Source organism: Felis catus, chromosome C2, assembly GCF_018350175.1.
Source record: "Felis catus isolate Fca126 chromosome C2, F.catus_Fca126_mat1.0, whole genome shotgun sequence".
Taxonomy (NCBI): Eukaryota; Metazoa; Chordata; class Mammalia; order Carnivora; family Felidae; genus Felis; species Felis catus.
In genome coordinates, this window is record NC_058376.1 from 27,509,609 (window position 1) to 27,535,331 (window position 25,723).

Below are 25,723 nucleotides of genomic sequence, written 5' to 3' on the forward strand. Positions count from 1 at the left end.
AAACATAAATATACAACTTATAAGCAGAAACAAACCAACAAACTACAACAACAAAACACTGAAGTCCAGGGGCGCCTGGGTGCCTCAGTCGGTTAAGCGCCTGACTTTGGCTCAGGTCATGATCTCCCAGTTTGTGAGTTCGAATCCCACATCGGGATCACTACTGTCGGACTGTCAGTGGAGCCCACTTGGGATCCTCTGTCTCCCTCTCTATTCCCTTCCCCCCCCCCTTGCACTCTCCCCCAAATAAATAAATATTAGAAAACACAAACACTGAAGTCCAGACCAATTAATTTCAAAGAAAGTTTTCCCTAAGCTCCGCTGAAGTGCGCATCAACTTTCAAAAAAGTTCTTTTTTGAAATTTTCACCGTAGGCTAAAAAAGAACAAAGCACCAGGAGAATAAAATAATGGAGTTCTTGAGTCAAATGACCATTAGAGGACTCTCCTGTCTCCCAGAAAGTAGACTCAGTATTCCCGTTCTTCTACTCAGTCACCGGCTGGGAGCAGCTCTAGCAAACATACAATGGATTTTGCAAGACTAGGGCCCTTAGTCAATTACATTTCCCATCATTAAAAACCTGTGAATCTATGAATACCAAGCACTTAAGGCTTTTGCAAATAAACAAGTTGCATTAATAAAACTTTAGGATGGTATTTGCAAAAGCTTTTTCCATTAGGAAATTATTTTAAAATAAAAGTCTCTCTCTCTCTCTCTCTCTCTCTCTCTCTCTCTCTCACACACACACACACACACACACACACACACACACACTCACACTCACACTGACTCATGTATATTGTTCTGACACTTTATTGACCACTGAAAAATTAGCCCAGCCCCTGAGGACAAATTGAAAGAAGGTGGATTTCTCTCTATAACTTTACCATCCCTAAAAGGATTATACCAATAAAAATAGGTAGATTGCTTACCTTGCCCCAAAGTTATTTAAATCTGAAGGGAAAAAGGAACCTAATATTTTTTCTATATGTATTACATATGTTATCTCAGACCTCCTCATAACACTATTCTGATATATGTATAATTACCTCTATTTTCAGAAATGAGGAATTGGAACTTCAAAGATTTTTAAATTGGCTTAGCACAATCATTAGGTTTTGGAGTTAGGTCTGACAGCCTTTAAATTTATTCCACTGTACTCCCTTGCAATCTTCCAAACACTTTTAGACATAGAAGAAATAGACTTCAAATTAACAGGGAAGTGAAATTTTATTATGCAATATAGCTTATGTTTCTAAAAGACACACAAGAAGAAAAATTCAGATAAGCATTTTGCTGCAAACATCCTTAGAGACTATGAAAAGGAATTCATTGCATAAACTATGAAAAGGAGAAAAGATGGAATATGATATTTGACAACCATCAACATGTTATTTACCCCAGAATCCTTATTAACCTATGTAAGAAGAGAATGATAAAATCTTTACACTGTGCAAACATAAAGCTATTGAATATACCTCATTTGTTTATCCATTCATCTATGAATGTTTATTTGAGTTAAGTTTTTGGCTACTATGAATACATTTATTATTAACAGAACATACAAGTCTTTATTGGACGTATGTTTTATTTATCTAACATATCTGCAAATGGAATTTATAAACTCTAACATACATATATACTTTTTAAATATTAGTTATTCTAATGGTTGTATAGTGCTATGTCATTGAGATTTTAATTTGCAATTCAATAATGATTAACAATATGGAACATATTTTTATGTACTTACTTGATGTTTATATATCTTCTGTTCAAATGTTTTTGGTTGAGTAGTCTATCTTATTATCTGTTTATAAGTTATAAAGTTTTTTTCAGTTTATTATATATTTTATTAAGATGACACATACATACACAAAGAGATTGAACAAATGTATGTACAATGACTTGATGATAACTACCTAGAGTTAGGCCAACTTCACAAGTCAAGGACACAATCTTCCATATGACCGCTCTCACTTCATACACCAAGTGTAAGCTTGAGGGTTCCCAGGCCACTAGCACTTCTGACCAACAGGCTAAACACTGAGGGTTTTAGGATAGCACTATGCTTATTTTTATAGTTTTACTATAGCAAAAGGCATCCAAACAAGGACCAGCAAAAAGAAGAGACACATAGGGGAAGCCTGGAAATATTCTACCTGCACACACAAAAACTGAAGTTTTCTGTGTCCTCTCCCCATGGAATCAGGATGCATCACCCTCCCTACACATTGATGAGTGACAATATGCATAGAATATCATTAACCAGAGATGCTCATATGAGCTTCAGTGCCCAGTTTTTACTGGGGTTACATTATGTAGGCATGGTGATTGATAGTTTGCTATGTAATTAAACTCAATCTCCAGCTCTCCCTCCCTTCCGTGAAGGTCGTCAGGCTGGTATGATGTGGGCAAAGCCCCAACAATCTAATCACATGGTCCATTTTTCTGGAGTGTCTACCACTGTCTTGAGGCATTTTTTGAGCACAAACTACCTAGGGGCTCTCCACAAGTCATCTCATTAGCCTAAACTATTAGAACCCACCATGAATAACACAGAAACTCCTGTCACTCAGGAAATTCCATGGCTTTAGAGGCTACCTCTCAGGAACTGAGGACAAAAGCTAGTCAAATTCTTTATTATACAATGATGTGTAAAGCCTTTACTTGGTACCCAGCAAATATTATTTTTGTTATTGTTGTTAACATTCGTAAGATACTAATTTGACAGAGAGAGTTGAGAACAGGTCTATGATTTATCTTCTAGTCTCAGGCACAGCTAAGGATTTAACCTTTCTTAAAATTCTCCTTAAACATTAACTCAAGGAATCATAGGAGCATACTGGACCCAAGATTAATCAGAACACCTCTAAGGTTACTATTTTCCAGACCATACACTTGCACTTCATTGTTGAGTTTGTTTATTGAGTAACAACTAACATTATTGAGATTCTGCTACACTGGGAGAATGGGAGCCAACCATATACCTCTTCAAGATATAAAAGCTGTAAGGATCCACAGAGTTTACGGCTTCTCTGAATTGAAGTGTTTTAAACTTGACTTATCTTTCCTCTTGGGACCACATTCATCTAATTAATAAAGTAAGCATATCAGAAGACATACTTAGGAAATTCAAGACCTCTGATTTGTTGTTGCATTCATGCAGCATGGACCTGCGACATACCCCATCTTGAGGCTAAGTAAACTTAGCCCTGGTTGAAACATATTTTGACTTGTGAATTTGAGAATCAATCAGAACTCGAGAGCAAAGCTTCTGTTCAAGGGGAGTGCATATTACATTAATTTTCTGTGAATCACGGAGAGCCCACATTGTCATAAATGTGAAAATTTTACAGAAATCCTAGAAAAGCAAATTCAACCGTGTGATAATACTTTTAATGACGAGAAACCATCTTAAAGGGGCTTAAACATGAAAAGAAATTTATTAGCCCACATAAATCAAAAGTCTGGAAGCATTATAAACTTCAGGTGGAAAACCATCTGGGAATTCCGTCTGGTTCTCCATTCTCTAATCTGAATTCCTTCTTCATGTGCTTTCTGGCTTTGTCATGGGTATGAAATAGGTGCCATTGTTCCCAATGCTGAGGGGAGACCCTTGGTTCCTAAACCTGTTTTGAAAGTATAAGCAGAACTATAGTTGTATTAGTTGCATTATTAAATCAGCTTCACGTGCTGCTTTGTTCCCTACTTACTTATGTTTCATGCACCTTTTAACCTCATGCACAATCGATCATTAATTTTGTTTTTTTACTCCTACTCCCTGTTTACCCACTGACAGTAGAAACTTAATAAGGACAGGAAAGGAACATTTGTCTTGATGTATCTGATTGTACCAGGTCCCAAATAGTGCCTCATTGTCTGGAAGAATGTTTACTTCCATATTTTTCAAGCACCCCCCAACCCTTAAAGATTTCAAGAAACCTCTTACCCTCTTCTCATGTATATAAGCTTACCCTAGGCTCAACAGAGGCAGTGAAGCTTTGGGAATGATCCCCCGCCTTCTTGTTGGGCTGCCCTTCTAATAAGGCAGCTTTCTTTGCTTCAAAACTGGTGTCTCAGACATTGGCTTACTGTGCATTAGGTGCACAGACAAGTTTGAGTAATGGTAACAGTATGGCACCTTCTTATAAAACCAACCAGAAAGAGTCAGCATCTCAACTAAAAATATCAAGTGAAATTCATAGCTTCATTCTATAGACGCTTATGTGTTGCCCAACCCTTAGCCATCACCAAAGTTAAAGGAGTGCTGTGTACTAATGGCTTAGGTTCACACCCCATGTTCACTGCTAAAGCAAATATTGCAGGATGAGAGATAAGGTTAAACTGGTTGGGTTTCGTTTTATTTGTTTGTTTGTCTCAAGGGTGGGGAAAATAGATATAATATACAGCAGCTCTTTCTTTCCTTCTCAAGTTCAGAAACAGAATATAAACCTTCTCAAGTTCAGAAACAGAAAATAAACCATAAGGATAGACACATGGAGACCAACATGTCAGCCCTTTTTCTTATAGACTGAATAGAAAATATGGCTTAGATGAAGGCCCAATTGGTTTGCTCACATTTCATAGGTCTCTGGCAATGTTTATATAGGCAAATCCTATACTACTAAGCGTATCCATGCTGCCTTGCTGAGGGGGAGAAAATCTAACAAGAGAGAAAAGAGTTGAGTTGAGAACATGATATTTCTTCCTTCTATCCATAATCAGCTATCAATCTTTGTCCATAGGAAGGTTGAGTGAGGAATACAGAGTGTTAGTCCATCTGAAATCCCTCCAAATAGAAAAATGAAGCCAAAAACCAGAAGATTCTTCACCCCCCACCCCATCAATGATGATGAGTAGCTTGAGTCATTAAGAATCTACTCTTTCAAAACCACACAGATGGTAAATCTGAAGTCTTGTTAACGATGGGTAAAGTCCCTGATGGCAGGGAGTTAATTGGCTCTGTCTACTACAGACAGTATATACATGTATCATGACAGAGACTTCCTGGAAAACATGGCAGACACATTTCTCTCTGTTCTCTCCCCAAACCTAACTAAAATGGAACTTACATAGTTAAAAAAAAATAAAGGCATTAACACACAAGACCAAGAAAATTGTCAAGGAAATAAAAGCACTCTAGTGAAGTCAATAAAAAAATGGGAGGCATATGGATGGAGTAATAGTAACAGAAAGCTAAGTGACTTCTTGGAGAGATGCCAGGACAAATAAGCCAAATCACATCCTAAAATTCTAGAAAGTCTCAGGAATGAAGACACCCATTATCTCCAAAGAAAGGGGACTAGGGAGGTGGGGATAACCCATAAAACAGGAAGATAGGTAGAGAGCCTGAAACAAAAGTATTAGAACCAGAGATGCCCCTTTTGAGTCTGGGCAACGACATGATCTCTCACCATCACTGACGTGCTGATTTCTAGAGAAGCTGCCCCATAGAGAAAAGAAACAGCTGATAACAAGGACAAGATGTTATACTGCCAAAGGTGGGATGAGTGAAAGTCTGCATCCTGAATTACGAGAATACCCCTCCAAACCCTATCGATACCCTGACAACTACCTCAAACAGAAGACTGCTAGGAAAACTGACCAGTCCATAGGGACTGTTGGGCATCTCTTTCTAATCACCCTGCAGTAGATACAAGAGGTCTGTAAGCCTTGCCAGAGGAGACTGAGCTTCCCATAAGCATTTTGGTAAACTCTTAGATATAACTAGATTGCCTAAGCCATAAATATTTGAGTAAAGACTCTACTATTGAAGCTATTTTTCCTTCAGCTTCTTTTCAGATTTAAAAACAAACCGGCATGAGATTTAGTAGAATGGTAGAATAATTTATCAAGTTCTACAAAATTTAGCTCAGAATGTCCATAATTTTTCAGAAGGATATCACAATCACAATTTAAGAAATATGTGCAAAAATATAATAATTTCCATGAACGCCCTTAAGAATACATCGCTCAAGTTCAACATTTATTTACAAATAAAAACCAGTGAAAATGGAAATAAAATTCTGGTTACTTGTCATGATAAAGAATGTCTGTACTAAAGCAACTACCACTATAGACTGAAAGGAAATGTACATACCTATGAGAAAGGAAGAGACATATCATTATCAAGAAGTTAAACTATAACATGTAGTTATACATGTACATATACATGTACACGTATACATGTACATATACATGTAAATATAAGAATGAGACAGGATAGTACTCAACAGCATTCCTAAATAACCAAGTAGGATAGTAAAAAAAATAAAAATGTATCTCATCACAATATTAACTAAAATTATAATCATAATTTAAAATTCTAAAGGAGAAATACACATGACATACTGCAAACACTAAAAAGTTTCTATTGGAACAAAATTATACTTGACTAAATGTAAAGATATAACATGTTTCTGGATGGAAAGAGACAGTTATATATAATATTGGTCATTTCTTTTTTATTGTTTTAATTTGTAATGTTTATGTATTTTTGAGAGACAGAGCATGAGCAGGGGAGGAGAAGAGAGAGAGGGAGACGCAGAATCCAAAGCAGGCTCCAAGCTCCAGGCTCTGAGCTGTCACACAGAGCCTGATGTGGGGCTTGAACCCATCAATGGCAAGATCATGACCTGAGGCAAAGTCGGACACTTAACTGACTGAGCCACCCAGGCGCTTTAATATCGGTCATTTCTAAAATAACATAAATGTTTAAAAATAAATAAAATAATAAAATGTTTAATAAAAACTTAATCAAAATCATAAACAACTTCTTGGACATGGCATTCCAATGACAAATTTTACTTTGAAGATTAATTAGTAAAGAATATTTCAGAATAGCCTCAAAAGAAAAATGATGGGAGACTAGATTACAATATTAAAATATATGCTAAATAATCAATAACTGAAATAGTCTGGTATAAAAATCAACACTTTATATAGAAAGGTTGGGAAAACTAAATACTAATCCATATATCAAAACAGAAGAAAGTGTTTTTAATTAAAATATGCTTAGATAATTTTGCAAGTTTGAGAAAAAGTTCTATTCAGAAAAATAATAACCCATTACAAAAAATAATAATCCTTCCCTAAATACACTCTAAAACACTATATACCATTATACAAAACATTAGGAATATCCAGGATGCCCCAAATAGACTAACTAAAACTGGCCACTTAGCCTATTGTGGAACAATGTGAAGGGTGGTCAATAACTTTTGAACTATTTAAGATAAAAGGTAGTTCTTCCTAAAAGAAATAAAACTAAATAAAAATTTGAAATTTCTGAATTATAGCCCTTAAATAAAAATCCAGAAAGGCTAAAATTAAAGTCTAGAGCAAATGTAATAGGAAAAAATTAAAATTAGGTATAATTATTGTTTTATTTATTTATTTTTTTAATTTTTTTTCAACGTTTATTTATTTTTGGGACAGAGAGAGAGAGACAGAGCATGAACGGGGGAGGGGCAGAGAGAGAGGGAGACACAGAATCGGAAGCAGGCTCCAGACTCTGAGCCATCAGCCCAGAGCCCGACGCGGGGCTGGAACTCCCGGACCGCGAGATCGTGACCTGGCTGAAGTCGGACGCTTAAGCGACTGCGCCATCCAGGCGCCCTTTTGTTTTAAAATTAAACTGAGCAAGGGGCTCCTGAGTGGCTCAGTAGGTTAAGTTTCTGACTTTCGCTCAAGTCATGATCTCACAGCTCGCCCATGAGTTCAAGCTCTACATCAGACTCTGGGCTGACAGCTCAGAGCCTGGAGCCTGCTTCAGATTCTGTCTCTGTCTCTCTCTGCCCCTTGCCTGCTCACGCACTCCTTCCCTCTCTCTCTTGTATATAAATTGACATTTAAAAAAAGATGAAAAATAAAATATAAACTGAGCATGCAAAGGGCAGTCATGAACAAACAATTTACAAAATAAATACAATTTTAGTAAATAAGCATCAAAATGTTTAACCTTGATTGCATCTCAAATGCAAACTGTAGATTCAGTGATATAATTGTGTACTATATTAGTAAAATTAAATTAAATGATGCATATTTTGACAGAAAATATCTTAAAATTAGCCCAACCTGGAAAAGGTAAACATGTCCCCTTCCAAGGATGATACAGAAACCCACGAAGCATTTCATTTTTAAAATAGACACTAAGAATAGAGAACACAAGTCTCAGTTCATTCAAAAAAATGCTAAAATCACAATGAAATAATTCACCAAAACACAAAGTAATTTGATATTTACTGTAACTATGAAAAAAATTCCATTAATTCAGATCAATGCAGCAAATATTTACCATTAATTTGGTACATGTTAGGCATTTTTTAGAAAATTAGAAGTTGAGAAATAAATACACAGCCCCAATTTTTTCCAGAAGCTTATGATCTGCTGAGTCTGAAAGGGGTACAGTAAAAAAGAAATAAATAAGCTTTAATGTAATACATTTTGTTGGAGAACAACAATACTAATATATAATGTATTGTGAGATACGAACTGTTTAAAACTTTTTTTTGAAAAATGTTTGGCATTTCATATAATGAACCATAAACAGAACCTTTTATTTAGTAATTCTGTGTCTGGAAATTGTGTCTAGGGAAATACATTCAAAAGGAGGAAAAATCATAATAAATTAATATCTTTATTGCAAGGTCATTTAGATGGTAAGAAACTAGAGAGGGTTCCTTAGAAAACTAGTTACATTTAATAATAATTATGAAGATTACAGCAACCAAGAGGAAATTTTAAGACCTATGTAGGGAATACTTGAGATACATAATTTTAGTATTCTGTTAAATACATTTTAAGAGTAAATTTGGGAAAAATATAGAAGGAAATAACATAGTAGAAACGTATGTGCTCAGAAAAGAAGTGATTTTCATTTATACTCAACATTTTTTAGCTTGCCAAAAATATAGACTTCCCCTGGACAAACATTCTGTAGAGCTATTTCATATGTTGGATTCTTTAATAATTAAAGAATTAATTTGTTAATACAAATTTTAGGATCCCAGAGTCCCACTTTTCTATTCTCAGGGGAAATTATGTCTTAACTTGCTACCCAGTTAACTGCTGGAGAACTGGGTGGCCGAGAAGATGGTTAATAGAAGGGAAGCCTCCAAGGATTTGGCCAACCCCTTCACCTCCAACTTAGTCCCTTGAAACTTGCCTCTCAACGCCTTCAAAACTGGACTTGGATTGGAAGGCTGAGCTTCATCCAAGATTTAAAAAAATCAAAGGCAACATAGTCTTGCCCAACAGTGTGGAAAAAGAGGGAGTGGAAAACCATGTTCAATGTTGTGTATACAGAAGGAGGAAAAGCATAAAAATTCTACATATATTTACAATGTGTTCCTTCAAAAATTTACTGTGAAAAACCTGAGTACCAAACCATAGCATTGACTGCCCTACGCCCAGAAACAGTCTCCCAACCTTCCGACTAGTTAATTCCAAGAGTGGATACAGTCCTTTTTCTTGACATCTAGCCCTCACCTCTATAGCACAGCCAAATGAAACCCAAAGACACTTCAATAGTTCATAGTATACTCACAAAGTCCTAGGTGTTTGTCCTTTAGTAACCTGCGTTAGGCACATTTAGCATAATCTCAATTTCTCTCTCAGGATAACCATTTTTTTCTACTTTCTCAAAGAAATGACTGATATTAAAATTTAACTCAATTTACATTACTTAAACAAGCATTTCATACCCTGCTTGCATATTTAAATGATCTTCCATTTCTCTAAGGGCAAGGGGTAAGAGATTACTTAACTTTGTGTAATTAAAAGTCCATCTTTTTGTCATTTTAAGTCACATAGTCTTAGAACACAAAGAGAATCAACTTCATGACAAGAGATGGCATTTGGGTTTTGATGGGTTGGAAATAGAAAACATGACTCCAGAATGCGTTGACTGGAGGAAAAGGACTTAGAGGCTTTATTCTGTTTTGTTGATTCAAAGAACTATACTTGGTTTAGAGTGATTTGGGGTTTCATGTGCCTGAAGTAATAAAGCAGAGAGTCAGGTTGGTAGCTGGCCACAGAAAAGTAAAGGCACTACATAGGAGCCTACATCACTTGCAGTGTGTGACAGGTGGCCACTCCCACTCCCTCTTCATTTGTACACCCAGAGTGCAGGGCCGGGCCTGGTAGGTCTGGAGGCATACCAGCAACTGAGCCAGAACGGATCAGGAAGTCAGCCTGTGCCAGTCAGTATATGACATTCCCTGAACCACAGAGACCAGGTTTAGAATATGCGTATGACTCAGTCTGGATCAAGATGCCAGCTATGAGGGTTTCCTAAAGAGGGAATGAAGTTTTCTCACTCTCAAAAGAAAAGTACTGGAAGATACTCTCTCTTTTTCTGTCAGGTCCTGAGGATGTCCAAACAGGATCACTTCAACCAGTTTGCCACCAGTTGGGAACACTATTGCCAAAGGACAGAATCCATATAGAGAAGAGCAAAACCAAAGGGGTTGGAGAGAAATAGGTGGAGACACTGGCTGAAAGTTGCCCCAAATCTCTTCCTGTTTCTGGGCTTCCATGTACAGGAGCCAATGAGCACAGTTGTACTTAAAATACAAAACAACTTGTGTGTTGTGATATATATGTACATATAAGCCAACATAAAATAAATTATTTACATATATGTACTTATATATATTGAAGCTGCTGATTAAGTGAAATATGTTATAAATATAACTCACAATATCATTCTAATAACTCATAAAATTGTTCTAATAACTTCCAAATTGCTTGATTTTTAGAAATTGGATCCCTAATATGGCTGCCTTTAGCTAAATGATGGCTCTATTTGAGTCATAATTTGACTTAAGAAACTTTATCAGACTTCCCCATAAATTTTTCATTACTATGTGACATAGTCCAAATAGAGAAATGTAATTCATTATATTGAATCCTCTCTGTCTCTGCTAAATTAACAAAAGTTATATGCAAAATATTTCTAGCTTATAATACTTTGTGATTTTTATATATTAACTTTGTCTATTACTAATTCATGAAAATTATTTAAATATAACATTTACTGAATCTAATGTTACTGATGTTTATTAATCATTAATCCATAAACTTAGTATTATTTGAAAAAGAGCTAAGACTCAATAAATTGAAAGTACTCAGAAGTGTATGTAATATTTTTTTTATTTTTTTAATGTTTATTTTTGAGAGAGAGACAGACAGAGAGACAGAGTGTGGTGGGGGAGGGGCAGAGAGAGAGGAAGACACAGAATCTGAAGCAGGCTCCAGGTTCCAAACTGTCAATACAGAGTCCAATGCAGGGCCCCAAATCATGAACCATGAGATCATGACCTGAACCAAAGTCAGACCCTCAACTGACTGAGCCACACAGTGCCCCAAGAAGTGTATTTAATATTTTGCATGTGATATCAATTTTATATGATTTATCAGTGAATATAATAGTTTTTTCATTGGAATTACTTTGCTTCAAATGCTATAATATGTGCCTTTATCTCTATATCTTGTTCTTTTTCCCTATTTTATTTAGTTTTATAGATTTAATAATTTTTAAAAATTATTTTCGAGATAGAACACACAAGTGGGGAGAGGGGAAGAGGGAGAGAAAGAATCTCAGTGCAGAGCCTGATGTGGGGCTCTATCCCACCACCTTGGGATTATGACCTGGGCAGAAATCAAGAGGTTGAGGTTCAACCGACTGAGCCACCCAGGTGCCCTGATAGATTTAATCATTTTTATCATGCATTCAATTACTCTGCCAGCTTTAATAAACCAAATTTTAATATAAAGCTAAACAAAATAGTGAAAGCTATAAGACTATTGTAATTCAAACCTGAATCTCTAAAAAATTAAGTCCATTTTCCAAGTTTTTAATTATTCCTATTTCAAGTTTTTCTGGTAGTGAACAAACAACACTTAAATTTTCCAAGCCACATTTGTTCTAGTGATACCAGCTGCCCATAGAAATGCAAATATTTTCAATTTTCATTATGTGAATTCCTAGTAAGTCACTCAATTCTAATGTTCATCTAACATATGATAAGTATAAACCTCAGCAAGAAAGAAATTTAATGATTTGTGTTATTTACATCTTCTAGTGCCTTATCCAGAAATAATTAAATGTGATAATGTAGTGCCAAGTTGAAACATCCAGAAACTTGTATCAAAATCTGTCTTAAATTCCACACTCTCTCTTTCGTATTATATTATACAACTACGGAAAAATGTATCATAAGATTTTCATGCAGATATTCCTCATTTAATTTTTTTGATGACCAACAAAAAAGCTGATGGATTATTTTAGAGAATATTCCTTCTAGTTTCATGATTAATGAAAATTATAAAATTGTACTCAGCCTTGAATTTTATGTTTAAGTTAATTATCAATCCCTTGTTTGTAAAACAATTGAAAAATTATCCAGGAAAATCAAAATTCTACTACCTTATGTAGATTTTTCTAAAAAAGTGACAAAGTTCCAAAAATGTTTCCAGAAATGATTATATCTTTCCCTAAATGCAGAGCCATAAATCTAGGTTATGAGAATATATATAATATATATGTATATATATTATATATATTAGTATTATTTTATGAAATAGTGTTAATTAATATTTTATATCTAGAAATGCTTGAATATTTCTAATATAAATTAAAGTTCTGATGATTGTTTCTAATTTTTTTTTGCTTCATTGATATTCTTTCAAAAAATATTTTTGGAAGTTCATATTAGTTCAAATCACTTATTATATAATAGTGATTGATGTGATATTATGTAAACTGTACTGATGACTGATTGATCATTTTCCCTCGATGATGCTTGCAAATTTTCTTTATTTGAACCATGAGCTTTAATGGAACGTGATTAACATTCTGATGAAATACATGCGCTTAGCCCTTTCAACTTCATTGACAGAAAATTTAGCATTTTTTCAATACTAAAGGAATGATAAGCTACTTATAAATTTTGTTAATATAATCAAGTTGCTTTTCATTCAAGAAATACAAATGATTTGTTTTGTATTAATTCTTGCATGCTATCAAAATGCGTTCCAGACATTTCTGATTTTTGTCCAGCATCAGAAGATAGTCCAGGAAGCAGTTTATTATTTTATTTCATAAAATCTTTGTGCTCCCACAGATTCTAAAGATTCATATTTGTAACACAGGCCTCTGCTGCTATACAAACTCTCACTATCCCAGTAGATTCCTATAGTAAGAGATACATGTATTTTACTGCAATAATGCTTAATTAAAGAGCAATGACAAAATGCTGATTCTTCTAAAACGCAGAACACGTTTTAGATAATGCATATACTATGACACAGATACCCACAGTAGGTACAACTGGAAATGTTTTGGAGGAGAGGACTAGTTTCTCAATAGATACTGTGACGTCAATAGATACTATGACATATCCTATAGCAACTAAGTTAATGAATTTATTATAGTTTGATTTTATCAATGGACTCACTAATTTACCACTTTCTGTATCTGTGTATTTTTTTCCATGTAACTTTGTAATGCCACCCTACCCTGCCTCTGGGCTCCAAGTGATTTGCTTGGGCCAATGTGGTATTAGTAAGTGTGATGCAAATAGAGACTTGAAAGCATGTGTGTGGCTATCTTGCTCCTCTGTCTTTACCATGAGAACATACCTGAGCTGACCTTCTGGAAGATGACACCTGTGTGGAACAGAGCTGAGTCACTCTATCCAGGCGAGGGCCATCATGAGAGATAGGAGGAAGGCCAGGCAAGATCAGAAAGACGCCTAGCTGACATGGAGCTGACAGCAGCTATCTGAACAAATCTAGCAGAGATCATCTGAGCTCAGATGAAATCATCTGAATCCTGCAGAAGTCATAAGTTAAAAATTTTTATTGTTGTATGCTACTAAGATAGCAGATGGCCATAGAAAGCAGGTATAAGTTTTATATACAAATTTCTTTTTATTAATTAATTTTACTACTTATAGCCATTACTATTATGGTCTTTAGCAATCACGGAGAAAGCATTTTGAGTCTTAAAAAACTAGTATAGCTATTCTAGAATGAATTGGCTAAACATCAGCCCAACTAATGAGTCTCAGAATGTAGTGCTGCTTGAATGGTTTTTCTGTAATCTACAGCCAAAAACAACGTGAGTGATGCTATCTGTGCTTTCATTATGGGAACAACGAGAAAGCATTGAGTGATGGCAACACTTCAGTCTCACCAGTAAAATGGCCAATACTTTGCCTACATTTTCCACACATCTACTTGGTCTGGAAGCAAATTTTCTAATTTGAATATCAGTATCCTGCCTTCTTGCTTCCTATTGTGAGTCAAGATGATCACATGACTTCTAACAACCTAGAACACGCATAATCACTGAGATCAACATCCAATGAAGTCATATGAGGCCAGTAGAAACTTCAATACAACCAACTTACCTTTTATAAATTTGATAATTACAGAACTAAAAATATTGGAAAGAGACAATTATACCTTAAAAGACTTTCAAAAGCTATTATCTGGCAAATGAAATCAACATCTGTGCTGCATCTTTACACCTTTTGAGAGCAAATAAACCTGACAAATATTACCTAAATTCTAGAAAAAGAATCTGAGAAAAAGTTTACTCTGACTCATGATTTGTTTCAATAAAATGACATCTAAAAAAGTAATGATATCATCAGAGTGAGGGGGGAAAAGCTTTTAAAATGCTGCACCAAAAAATTAAAACAAAACACCAGTTATCTTTTATCAAGTCAGAGAATATTTACAGTAGTGATAACCTCAGCTGGAGAGGGTAGCAAATTGTTAACAATGGTTTGGAGAACAACTTATCAATGTGAATCACAAGGCTTAAAAACGTTCATTCTTTCTGGCCACATAGATTGTAGACTTGAGTTTTGCTGTAAAGTAGCACCTCAAAACTTACGTATGTAAAGGGACAGCCATTTATTATTCTTGTCGTTGGGTAGTGGTGGTCATTCTGGACTCATTCATACATCTGCTTCAGCTACCATGCAGGGAGGCAGCCTGCTTTGGCAGCTGACTGACATTCGGTTGGAGCAACGGGGGCAAATGGGCTCTGTGCCTCTCATTGGTCAGCAGCAGGTGTGATAGCATCTAGGATCCGAAGAATGAACAGAAGCTATAAGGCTTCTGGAGGCTTACGCTCAGAAGTGGCACGATTGTCACTTCTGCTATCTTTTATTGGTCAAAACAAGCCACGAGTTCTGAAACAAGTAGTAGGGGAACACATGTTCTCTCTTGATGAGTGAAGCTGAGAAAATGACATCACAAAGGGGCACGGGTGCACGAGGTGTGGAGACCCAAGTCCAATTCTGCAAATTACTATCTATATTTTGACAATATTTTCTGTGGAATTATCCTAAATATGAAGGCTGGCAGTGCCCAATGCACAAAGATAATTATACAGTAAAACTGGGGGAAATGACATTTCCAATTCTTTGCAAAAATGATCACAGAAGTTATGAAAAGTTTACCTGCAGATAATGTTAAAAATATGAAAAAGAAATACTTGTGTTATATAGGTGAAAAACAAAATAGAAATGCATCAATGTAATAAGATTACAGTTAAATTAAACACCTTGAAAGGAAATATATCAAAATGTACATAGTAAAAGTGTTTGAGGAAGAAGCCTATGGGTTTTTTCAACTGGCTTATTTTCCGAAGTTCATATTTCTCTCTAGTGAATATGTTTAGCCTCCAGGATGTCGGACATAAAGTGATTAAATGATAAAATCTCCTCATCTTATTCTCTTAGAAGATATTTTAAAGATGATACATGGAAGGTAACATCACACTTCAGAGTCGGGAGAGATGTCTTTTATTTCTTTCCAAGTAGGAAGTGACCAAGACCACCTGGAACACCAAACCTATCATGATACTAGAGCAACCAGAGAGAACACAGGTATAGACATAGTGCACTATGGGAAGAAAGGCAGAGTACTTCAGTAGAGAAGTCCACAATTTCCATTTCACACACAAGCAAAACCTCATAGATGTTAGCTGGGAGAGACTGGCTACATCAAGCTCTACTTCGAGGAAGTACGTTAGCAAAGATTACGAAAATTCTGTCATCAGTAACGGGCATCTTGAAGCCAAAGCACTTATTCAGCCCAGATCAAATTACACAAATCAGTAGTAGAGAAAAGATCAGGACAGAAAAGTAAGGCTTTAGCCTTCCAGTTAGGAGTTATAAAGGTATGTAGTGAGAGTGATATAAAAATTACATATGCTTAATAGCTTCTCAAATACAATTATATATAAATAGCATATAGAGCCCATAATCACAGTCACAGTCAACAAAGCAGGAACTTTTGAAGACGCAAAAAGTGGGGAATAGTAGAGTTGCAGCTTTGCTGTTCTGTGCCCTTTACAATGCATAGTTGGACCCTGAGCAACTGTTTTGTTTTGTTTTTTCTTCCCTAGTCTACCTGTTCTGAGCATGTTTAGGATGATGGAGAAAATGATCTTCTGAGATCCCTTCTACTGTTAAACTTCTATGATTTGAAGACTGAGGATTGAATATTGGTTTATTAAGCACTGGGTCCTATTGGGACAGCTCAGTCATTCCTTGACTTGTTTAAATTAAGTTTAGGGTATGGAAAGGTAAGCACCTCTTCCTACAGAACTATGCCTCATTCTGAAGAGAGTTGTCTTGTGCTTTTAGGTTGTTCTAGAAACAGTTGACTACAAACATTAGGCTGTAGACTATGGTGAAATAATCATTATGTTATCTTTGTGGCCAGTCCTCCATCTTGGTTTCCCCATTAGTCCCTGGTCCAGAAACCAACAGCTCCTATTTCTCAGCTGGACATGTATTTTTTATACATAGCATTGATCTTGATGCCCTGCAATGCCAGACAACTATAGTTGTTGTGACAAACTAATCTGTGCTAACCCATGGCCTGTTCAACAGTGTGACTTAAGTCAAGAACGTTAGCATCAGACTGATGTTTGTGGCAATTTGTTATGGCAGTGATAGAAACTAACACACATAATACAAAACCATAATGTGGTTCTCTATTTCTACCTACACTTTTCTCTTTAAAATGGACTTGACCAAATTTTTAAATAGCATAGAGTAATAGATTCCCCTGTGGCACTGTATTAGAAAAGTTGTTTGTATTTTATTGCCCTGAATGTATTTTATTTATGGGAAAAACCACTTAAGGAGGAGTGACAGGAAAATAATAAAAGTCTTTAGAATTCAGAGATACACACAACAAACTAAAAATCTTCAGAGGAAATAAAAATAGCTAAGAGCAACCGGACTTAAAATATACATTGTGATGGACAAAGGAGATATATAAAATGAAAAAAAAAATAAAACAAGCAAACAAGAGAAAGAACACTGTTTCCATTTCTACTTGATGTTTTGATTATATCCAGTCTTACAATGATTCATGTTTTATCAGATAGACCTTTAGAGACAGACATATTTTATCAGATAGATGGAGCATCTTCAGCTGTTGAACTTTTTTTTAAGGTTTTTACATAGTTAAATTGATAAATTATACTATTTCTAAATGAAAATCTGGCCAATTCATTTTTATGCCAGCTGAAATAAACAAGATTGAAATATTGACCTTTTCTCACTGTAGCGATATTAGCAATTGTTTTGTTCCAAGGAGGAATTTTTTTGTTTGCTATGAAATGTTTACTTTAGAAGAACACTAATCATCTCAAGTTTATCAATTATGTAAAGAACAAGATAAGGAATGAGAAAAAGCATCTGAAAATTAATTTCATAACTTTTCATAATCACTTCATCCAGCTAGCTATAGAGGACTTATGTGACAGAAAAGAAAAATCATATTTTGATGATACAAAAGAAATAGAACAAAGGCATTTGCAAATAGTTTAAATTCTATTTCTGACCTTTCCCACAAAATACATAATTCAAATCCCTATACACTTAAGACTGCAACGATTTTTCTAATCCAACACATTTTTTTTCTAGATTCTGCTTGCAGACCATATCTTAAGTCAGTAAATTAGATTCTCAAATAGGCTCTGAAGTCAGTAGAAGCAAAACTGAAATGCTAGATTACATTTAGTCTTTTAAACATATGGTGCCTTCTTTCTTTTAATAAAAAAAACCTTAAAAATATCAATTCTTAGATAATATGACCACAGTAAATTATCAAAATATCATATGATTCAAGTCACCCAGTTTATACCTCCTATCTATTTCATAGATCACAGCACAAGTAAATTTTCTTTGTCATTTAATCAATTCAAAACGAAAAGTATATTTTGCCCCATCTATTGGTAAGCCAGATATGATGGCAATCTTTCATTTAAAAAACTCCCATGTGTTTTAACAGTTGAACATAGTTCATAGGGAATTAATATAATACTGTTAAAGTGGAAATTTTAATTGGCAGTCTTCATTAGAATGGTGAAAAGTTGTATCTCATTTAATCCTCTACACAAACCAGATCTTTTATGTGTTTACATCATGCGCAGATGCTGGAAAGAATATGTGAAAAAGGAGGATAAGAACAAAAGTGAGAAGAGGGGTCTGACCACTGAAAATCTTTGATGCCATACAAAATGAATGTGAGTTTAATTCTGAAGGCATTGTGAAGCCACTGAAAGATTTTAAGTAGAGGTATAGCATGACATATTTATATTCTAGTAAATACATTCTGGAAGCAATAACATGATAGAAGAGAGAAAATGATCCTCAAATCAGGGAAAAGAGTTATGCGAGATATGAGGAAGTTCTCTACTATGATAATAGTAAAGAGACTTGACAAATGATGACTGATTCAGGCCGGGAGCTAAAACAGAGAAGTAGAGAATTACCCACTCTTTCTCCTTGGGTGGCTAGTTGGAAATGCTCACTGACATAAGAAATACTAAAATCAGAAGTCAGAAGTAGTATCAGGGGCAAGGGGTGGAGACAAAGAGTTTGATCTGGGAAGGCAAGATTGCATATGCCTGTAAGTAGCCAGCAGGAAACATCCTATAAGTTGGCACTTAGTAAACAGGTTGAGGATGAAAACATAGATTTCATGATTACAGCTGATTGTTGATCCCATGAGAAAGAATGATGTTGGTTAGGATGTTTGTATAATTAAGAACATGTCCAGAAACAACAGCCTGGATGATACAAATACTTGGGGAATGGGCACAAAAAGAGAAACCAACGGAGGAGTCAGAGAAGAATTAGTTCACTAAGAAGGAAGAAGGAATGATCAAGAAGAGTGGTCAACACTGTCAAATACAAAGAGGTCATATATGATAAGGACTTAACAGAATTCATTAATTTCACTCTTCATGTTTTAAAGAAGTCTTCTGAGATATTAAGTATCTTGCCAACTCTTCAGGCACAAATATTTTTATTCCTGTTTCAAAGAATAGTAGACAACATTTTAGCCCAATGTGAAGTCAATTTTGATGAACCATTATGCTCTTTGTTCCAGCTCTGTATTCCAGCTTCCTGAAAATCTTTAGTAGAAACAGAGATCCTGGACATCCTTTTTAGTATGTATACATAAAATATAAACAAATACAAATAAATATATCTGTTTGTATATAAACAAGATATCCACCTTCTGCTCACTAGGTATTCACAGACTAATATTCACAGACATATGCATTATGGTCTTGCTTTCCTAATAAGAGATGCTGACCCAAGTGCCAGTGATGAGTGAAAGCTAGAGGACAACAGTGGTGAAACACTCCATGGGCCTACATAGCTCTTGAAGGAAATGAAAGTGATCAGTCTAATATTTGGAATTAGAACCAAGAAACCCAGCAGTAGGGGGCAGTAAAAGAGGATGTCGAGAAGGTCACCAAGGCCATGCTAGTCAAAGGAGAGAGGAACAGAAATGCCAAGCAGATAAATTACGGAGCCCAGATTTAACAGCCCAGGCTGGCTGAAGGAGCCAGCATGCCTGTTCTATTCCTGAGAAGATGCCATTTGCAGGCTGTAAGGACTCATAAGAATCTCCCTTGTACTTTTAGGTAGCTTGAATGAATCTTTTCCCTGCAACTAATCTATCTAGATAGACAAAAACTATCATGAAAGTTGACAGGCAGGGAAGAGAATTTTCAGCTCTGGAAAGATAAATAAATGCACAAAGGAACAAAAAGAATAGAGCAAAGCTGTTTGGAGAAGGTAATATTTGAACTAAGCCTTAAATATGTTGGTCTGTCTGGCAAGTTGGTTTGCCAGTATGTCTTTCAGATGGGACAGTTTGAGAGTCTTGAGATCAGGCCCATGATCTCCAATGAAGAGTATATTGCATTTATGAACTCGATAAATATTTCCACATTGCATAAAGAATAGGGAAACATGAGAAATTGTCACAAAAAAGTTCACTTTAGTACGGCTAAATATAAAAATAGGTGGTTTGGTTATAAAGACAATTTGAGAAACCACGAACAAAGATGTCTCTCCCTATTCCTTCAGTCCTGGAATTAATAGACCATTTTCACATAAGAAATGCCCCAATATCTATCTGAATGTTGTAACCAACAGTTTATTCTACTGAAGACAAAAAGAATAAAAATGGTCCCCAAACCTTTTTTAAAAATGTTTATTTATTTTTTGAGAGAGAGAAAGAGAGAGAGAGAGAGCAGGGAGGGGCAGAGAGAGAGGGAGAGAAAGAGTCCCAAGCAGGCTCCACACTGTCAGTGCAGAGCCTGACAAGGGGCTCCATCTCATAAACAATGAGATCATGACCTGAGCCAAAATCAAGCATCAGATGCTTAACCGAGTCACCCAGAAGCTCCAAGTCCCCAAAGCTTTTTATACATGTATTTTATGAATGTTGTATCTTCCACCTCAGATTTTAAAATAAACCAAACAAGTAAAAACACCCTTAGTCCCACCAAGCCAATTTAATGTTTGTTAAATTCCATGTTGCTTGTAAGCTTATATGCAACTACTAGAAATATTTCGAAAGCTAAGCAAAATAACCCTGTAAACAAGAGGACTTAGAATGGAAATCTTTAAAGTTCCCGATCACTAATAGGGTTACTATTGAGGGCAATCAGAATATCTCACAAAGGATTCTAAATATATTGTGTCACATTCAATAAGCAAAAGTATTTTATTCTTCCACATGATTCCTTAGCAAACAATCTCATCCCCAAATATCATGGCACAGGGGAAAAGTGGTGTTGGTTTAATTTAGATTTGATTTATGTGCTATATCATCAGGAACAGATAAACCTGCATAATAAACAGCATATGTTGGCCTTAACCAAGCATGTGGATTCTGTTATATGAAAAGCAAATGTTCAAGAAACAAAATTAATATTAATGTGTTTTGCAAAATCAAAGTCAGGAGCTACTTTTGGAGGAGCTGAATAATCACAGACCCTACTGTAGGCTAAATCCCACTTATTTCACATGTTAAAAGAGAGCTGGTGGTCTTCAGTACTGAAGCCCACGGGTCTAATAACCAAAACTAAGGTTTTTATTCTTCATGTAGAAAGTTGCTCCATGAGAAAAATAAGTTTTATAAAAACTGCAATTGCAGCCATTGACAACAAAAATGGCATTATGCAGACGATGACCACCACTGTTGCAAAATTCTTGCAGGCCATTGTCACAGTAACTCTGTGTTCCAGTTGCTCTACTTCATTTTGGAATGTTCAACTGCAAAGATCATAATGGGCAATAATAATAAGCCAGGAAAGAGATTCCCTTTAAGGACAAGGGACGGAGTAATCGTGTTCAATGTTACCCAAATCTTGGCTACTGGAGACACATTTGTGATCACTTAAAACTTCTACAAATTAAAAATGAATGTTTAGGGGCGCCTGGGTGGCTCAGTCAGTTAAGCGTCCGACTTCAGCTCAGGTCACGATCTCGCGGTCCATGAGTTCGAGCCCCGCGTCGGGCTCTGGGCTGATGGCTCAGAGCCTGGAGCCTGCTTCCGATTCTGTGTCTCCCTCTCTCTCTGCCCCTCCCCCATTCATGCTCTGTCTCTCTGTGTCCCAAAAATAAACGTTAAAAAATTTTTTTTTTAAAAATGAATGTTTAAAAATTTTAATGTTGCTACCCCAAGAGGCTAGTTTTCCTGAAATCCCATATTCTCATCTCACTTTTGATCTCTGGAATCACATTTATTCATATAGATCATATGCACTCTTTTCCATATCCACTGCTTCTCTTCTTGGGTATTTCTGTATCTCACTCTGTCCACTATGACAAACAACAGTTGTCAAGGCTCCATTATCTCCACAGATGGTACATGGAAGTGGTGTGTTTTGTTTTGTTTTGTTTTGTTACTTTTTATAAAGCAACTCCTCCTACAGTGGGCTGACAGCCAACCTGATTAGAACCAAGTGTTCCATTGTCGATATTTCTCCAAAATAGTCAGAAATAAATTTGTCCCCTTAATATTAATGTGTACTCATATCCTAAAAAAATAAAAAATCAGAGTGTAGCGCCTTGGAGTTCCATCATTTTATCTGACAGAGAAAATTTCAAACATATCCTGTGGCTTTCCTGGTTATTAAACCACCAAATAAATCCCCTATCTCTGTGATTCAAAGTTTGTATCTCTGACCTCACGTAGCATGAAGAGTAGAAGAGAAGCAAGCTGAGAAACTCCTGAAAGTTTAGTTATTTACAAAAGTAAAAAAAGAGGACACTAGCTTAAAAGGCATTTGTTTGTAATAATTTCATAATACCGAACAACTCTTTTAAGATGTGGTTTGTTCAAGATTTACAAACTCTGAAACACTGTCTGCTGTTGAGGTCCTATGTCAAAACTCCAGGTATTGATGATGTCATTCATTTCTTAAAATAACCTATTATTTCTCAAATATAAAAAATATGCATTCTACAGAGTAATTCATAGGAATAAAGCATGAATGAAAGATAGCCTGTGATCCTTTACCCAGATAGGGCCATTGTTAATGTTTTCATTTATACAGTTTTATAATATGTATTTGTGCATGAGTGTGTGCGTGTGTGTGTTACAAAAACAGGATCATACAGTTGCATAAACAGCATTTTGTACTCATCAACGAATGTATTATGGGACTCTCTTGCCTCTACTAAATGTATGTGTATGTCACTTTTATTATTTTTTTAATTTTTTAAAATGTTTATTTCTGAGAAACAGAGAGAAACAGAGTGTGAGTGGGGGAGGGGCAGAGAGAGAGGGAGACACAGAATCTGAAGCAGACTGCATGTTCCGAGCTGTCAGCACAGAGCCTGACATGGGGCTCGAACCCACGAACTATGAGATCATGACCTGAGCTGAAGTTGGAGGCTTAACCGACTGAGCCACCCAGGCGCCCCTGTATATATCACTTTTAAAAACTACACACTATTCCATGATATACCTATTGTATAATTTTTAAATTGGCAATTAGTATGTTTCAATTTTTCCCTGTTGAAGACAAAGTTGTGCTGATGGTAGTCAAAAATACAGCTTGGTACACAAATCTCATTACTTCTTTAGCATACATTTTAAAAAATAATCTTTTTTTGCTTTTAAGTTTATTTATTTATTGTAGAGAGAGAGACAAAGCAAGTGAGTGGGGGAGGGGAAGACAGAGAAAGAGAGAGAGAATCCCAAACAGTCTCTAAACTGTCAGCATGAAGCCCAAAGCGGGGCTCAAACTCATGAACCAGGAGATGATGACTTGAGCCGAAACCAATAGACGCTTAACCAACTGAGCCACCCAGGTGCCCCACCATACATTTTTAGAAGTGAAATTGCTGAGTCAAAGAATAAGCACATTTAAAAAATCTGAACCATGTTGTCCAACTGTCTTCCAACCAGCAAAAGATGGTTCTGCCCGCTTGTCCTGTCTCCTACTCATTTTTCATTGAGAAAACAAGCCATTCATTGCATGCTTCCTATGTCCTGGGGTGTGTACTCCGTACAAGATAAGGAGACATGGAGGGACTAAATATGTTTCCAGCCAACTCCTCCCAGAGCTCATGGTTTAGTAATAGGACACACACATAATTTCAATACAGTGTTATAAATGACAAAGTTTTAGCAATGTGTACACAGTTGATTGAGGAAGATGAATAATATTCCCTAAACATTCACTGAACATGCTCTAAAATGTGTTACCTCATTTTCTACCACAAACATCATAAGAGATGGGCCTTTATTATCTTCATTCTACATAGGAAAAATCTAAAACCCAGAGAATTTAAATAACTTTCACTGGCGTGACTGCTCTAGTCTCAGTTCTGCAACTCTCCAGCATTGTGATCCTGGACAAGTTAACTTCTCTAAACCTCAGTTCCTTCATGGGTAACTTGAGGATAACACAAACTTCCGGATTTATAGCAAGGACTGAATTAAATGTGAATTCTTACAAAGCATTTAGCTTAGTGCCTAATATACAATAAGTACTCAATAAATGCTAGTTCCGTAACGCCTCCACTGACTTTACTAATATCCCTGTCACAAACGGGGAAGAAAGACTACTCTGCTCATGATCTATTTCATAATCAGAAATATTTTTTCAATGTTCAACCTAAATACTCTCAATGGCCTTCAGTGACATGCAGTGATATGAACTTCTCTTTCTTATATAATGGAAATATTTGTTTTCTTCCCATTCATTATTTACTGATTCTTAAGTTATTTCTATGAAAATTCCACTGTGTCTTAAAGATGTACCACAGCCCTGCACTTGGTTTTGAGCATCTGAAGAAGTTACTATAAATCGAGTTCCTAGAGCAATTTAAAACATATATTTTAAAATATTGTATGACAATTAGCTCATGTCATTATCTAAAGGCAAGAAGGACAGACTTCAGGAGAGTTAAGTAAGTTACAGATGTAGAGTTTTAAAGTAAAAAAAACCCAAACATCTATTAGGTATTTCAATTTTAACATTTCTCATTTATGTAAGTACATAAAAATTCATTAGTGACATATTCTGAACCACTCAAGTAATCTATTAAAACAGATCCTTTTTTTCATGAATTGTTCTAGAAATTGCCTGTACTGCAAGGCATTGCTGGCATTTGGTTCTCTTGTTTTAATTTTGACAGTGTTTCTAAATAAAAATAAACACGTTACTTTTGCTTATTTTTTTGTTAAACAGAAAGATTTGGTTGAGAGAGAAGTTTTAAGTTGTATGAATGCCTATAATATTCAAATTTATCAGCTAACAGGCTCTATTTTGTTTTAGAGCATGGATAAAATAGCTCTCAAAGTGAAACTACCTCGAGCTTTTTAAAAATATAGAGATGTTCCTCATGAAATATGTACAAATACAGGGAAACAATCTGACTAAAAATGCTCAAGTCAGCAGCGATGAATCTAAGAAAGGTTCATGCCGATATCTTGAAAATTTACTACTTTCGGCATCTGCCTACTTTAACCCTTAACTCTTTGTCACTTACCTAAAGTTAACTCAGTGGGGTGTTTCTTTAGTAGGCTCTTTAATTGTCCTTATCATTTTTGAAACATTATTTAATTGTAAGATTTGGGGTAGAAAGTTTTGCTGGAATATTTTTCCCAGAGTAAATATAATTTTGCTTTTGTTTTCAATAATTTAAAGACTGTGGATCACTTAGCCTTATTTATCGCAACAGCAAAGACATACATTTAAATCATCTCAACAGAGTATTCTCCTTAATGTAATATTATTACATTGGGAATTTGTGGAATCCCTTCCTACCTCACTAGAAAATATGATACAAATGACTTGCAATTAACGTAATTCATGGAATAAAAGATAATGTTTTTGATCTGTTACCATAATCATTATTAG

The 25,723-nt window shown here is 35.5% G+C and overlaps 1 long non-coding RNA gene across 3 annotated transcripts in view; it reads left to right on the plus strand.

Moving 5' to 3' along the window:
* Positions 1-25,723, plus strand: part of LOC102900968 — a 49,555-nt gene that overhangs the window by 13,039 nt on the left and 10,793 nt on the right. For all 3 annotated transcript variants that reach the window (XR_006584920.1, XR_006584921.1, XR_441103.4), the window contains exons 2-4: positions 16,430-16,609; positions 18,473-18,565; positions 19,435-19,495. This is a non-coding gene — a long non-coding RNA (uncharacterized LOC102900968). The remainder of the gene's footprint in view (positions 1-16,429; positions 16,610-18,472; positions 18,566-19,434; positions 19,496-25,723) is intronic.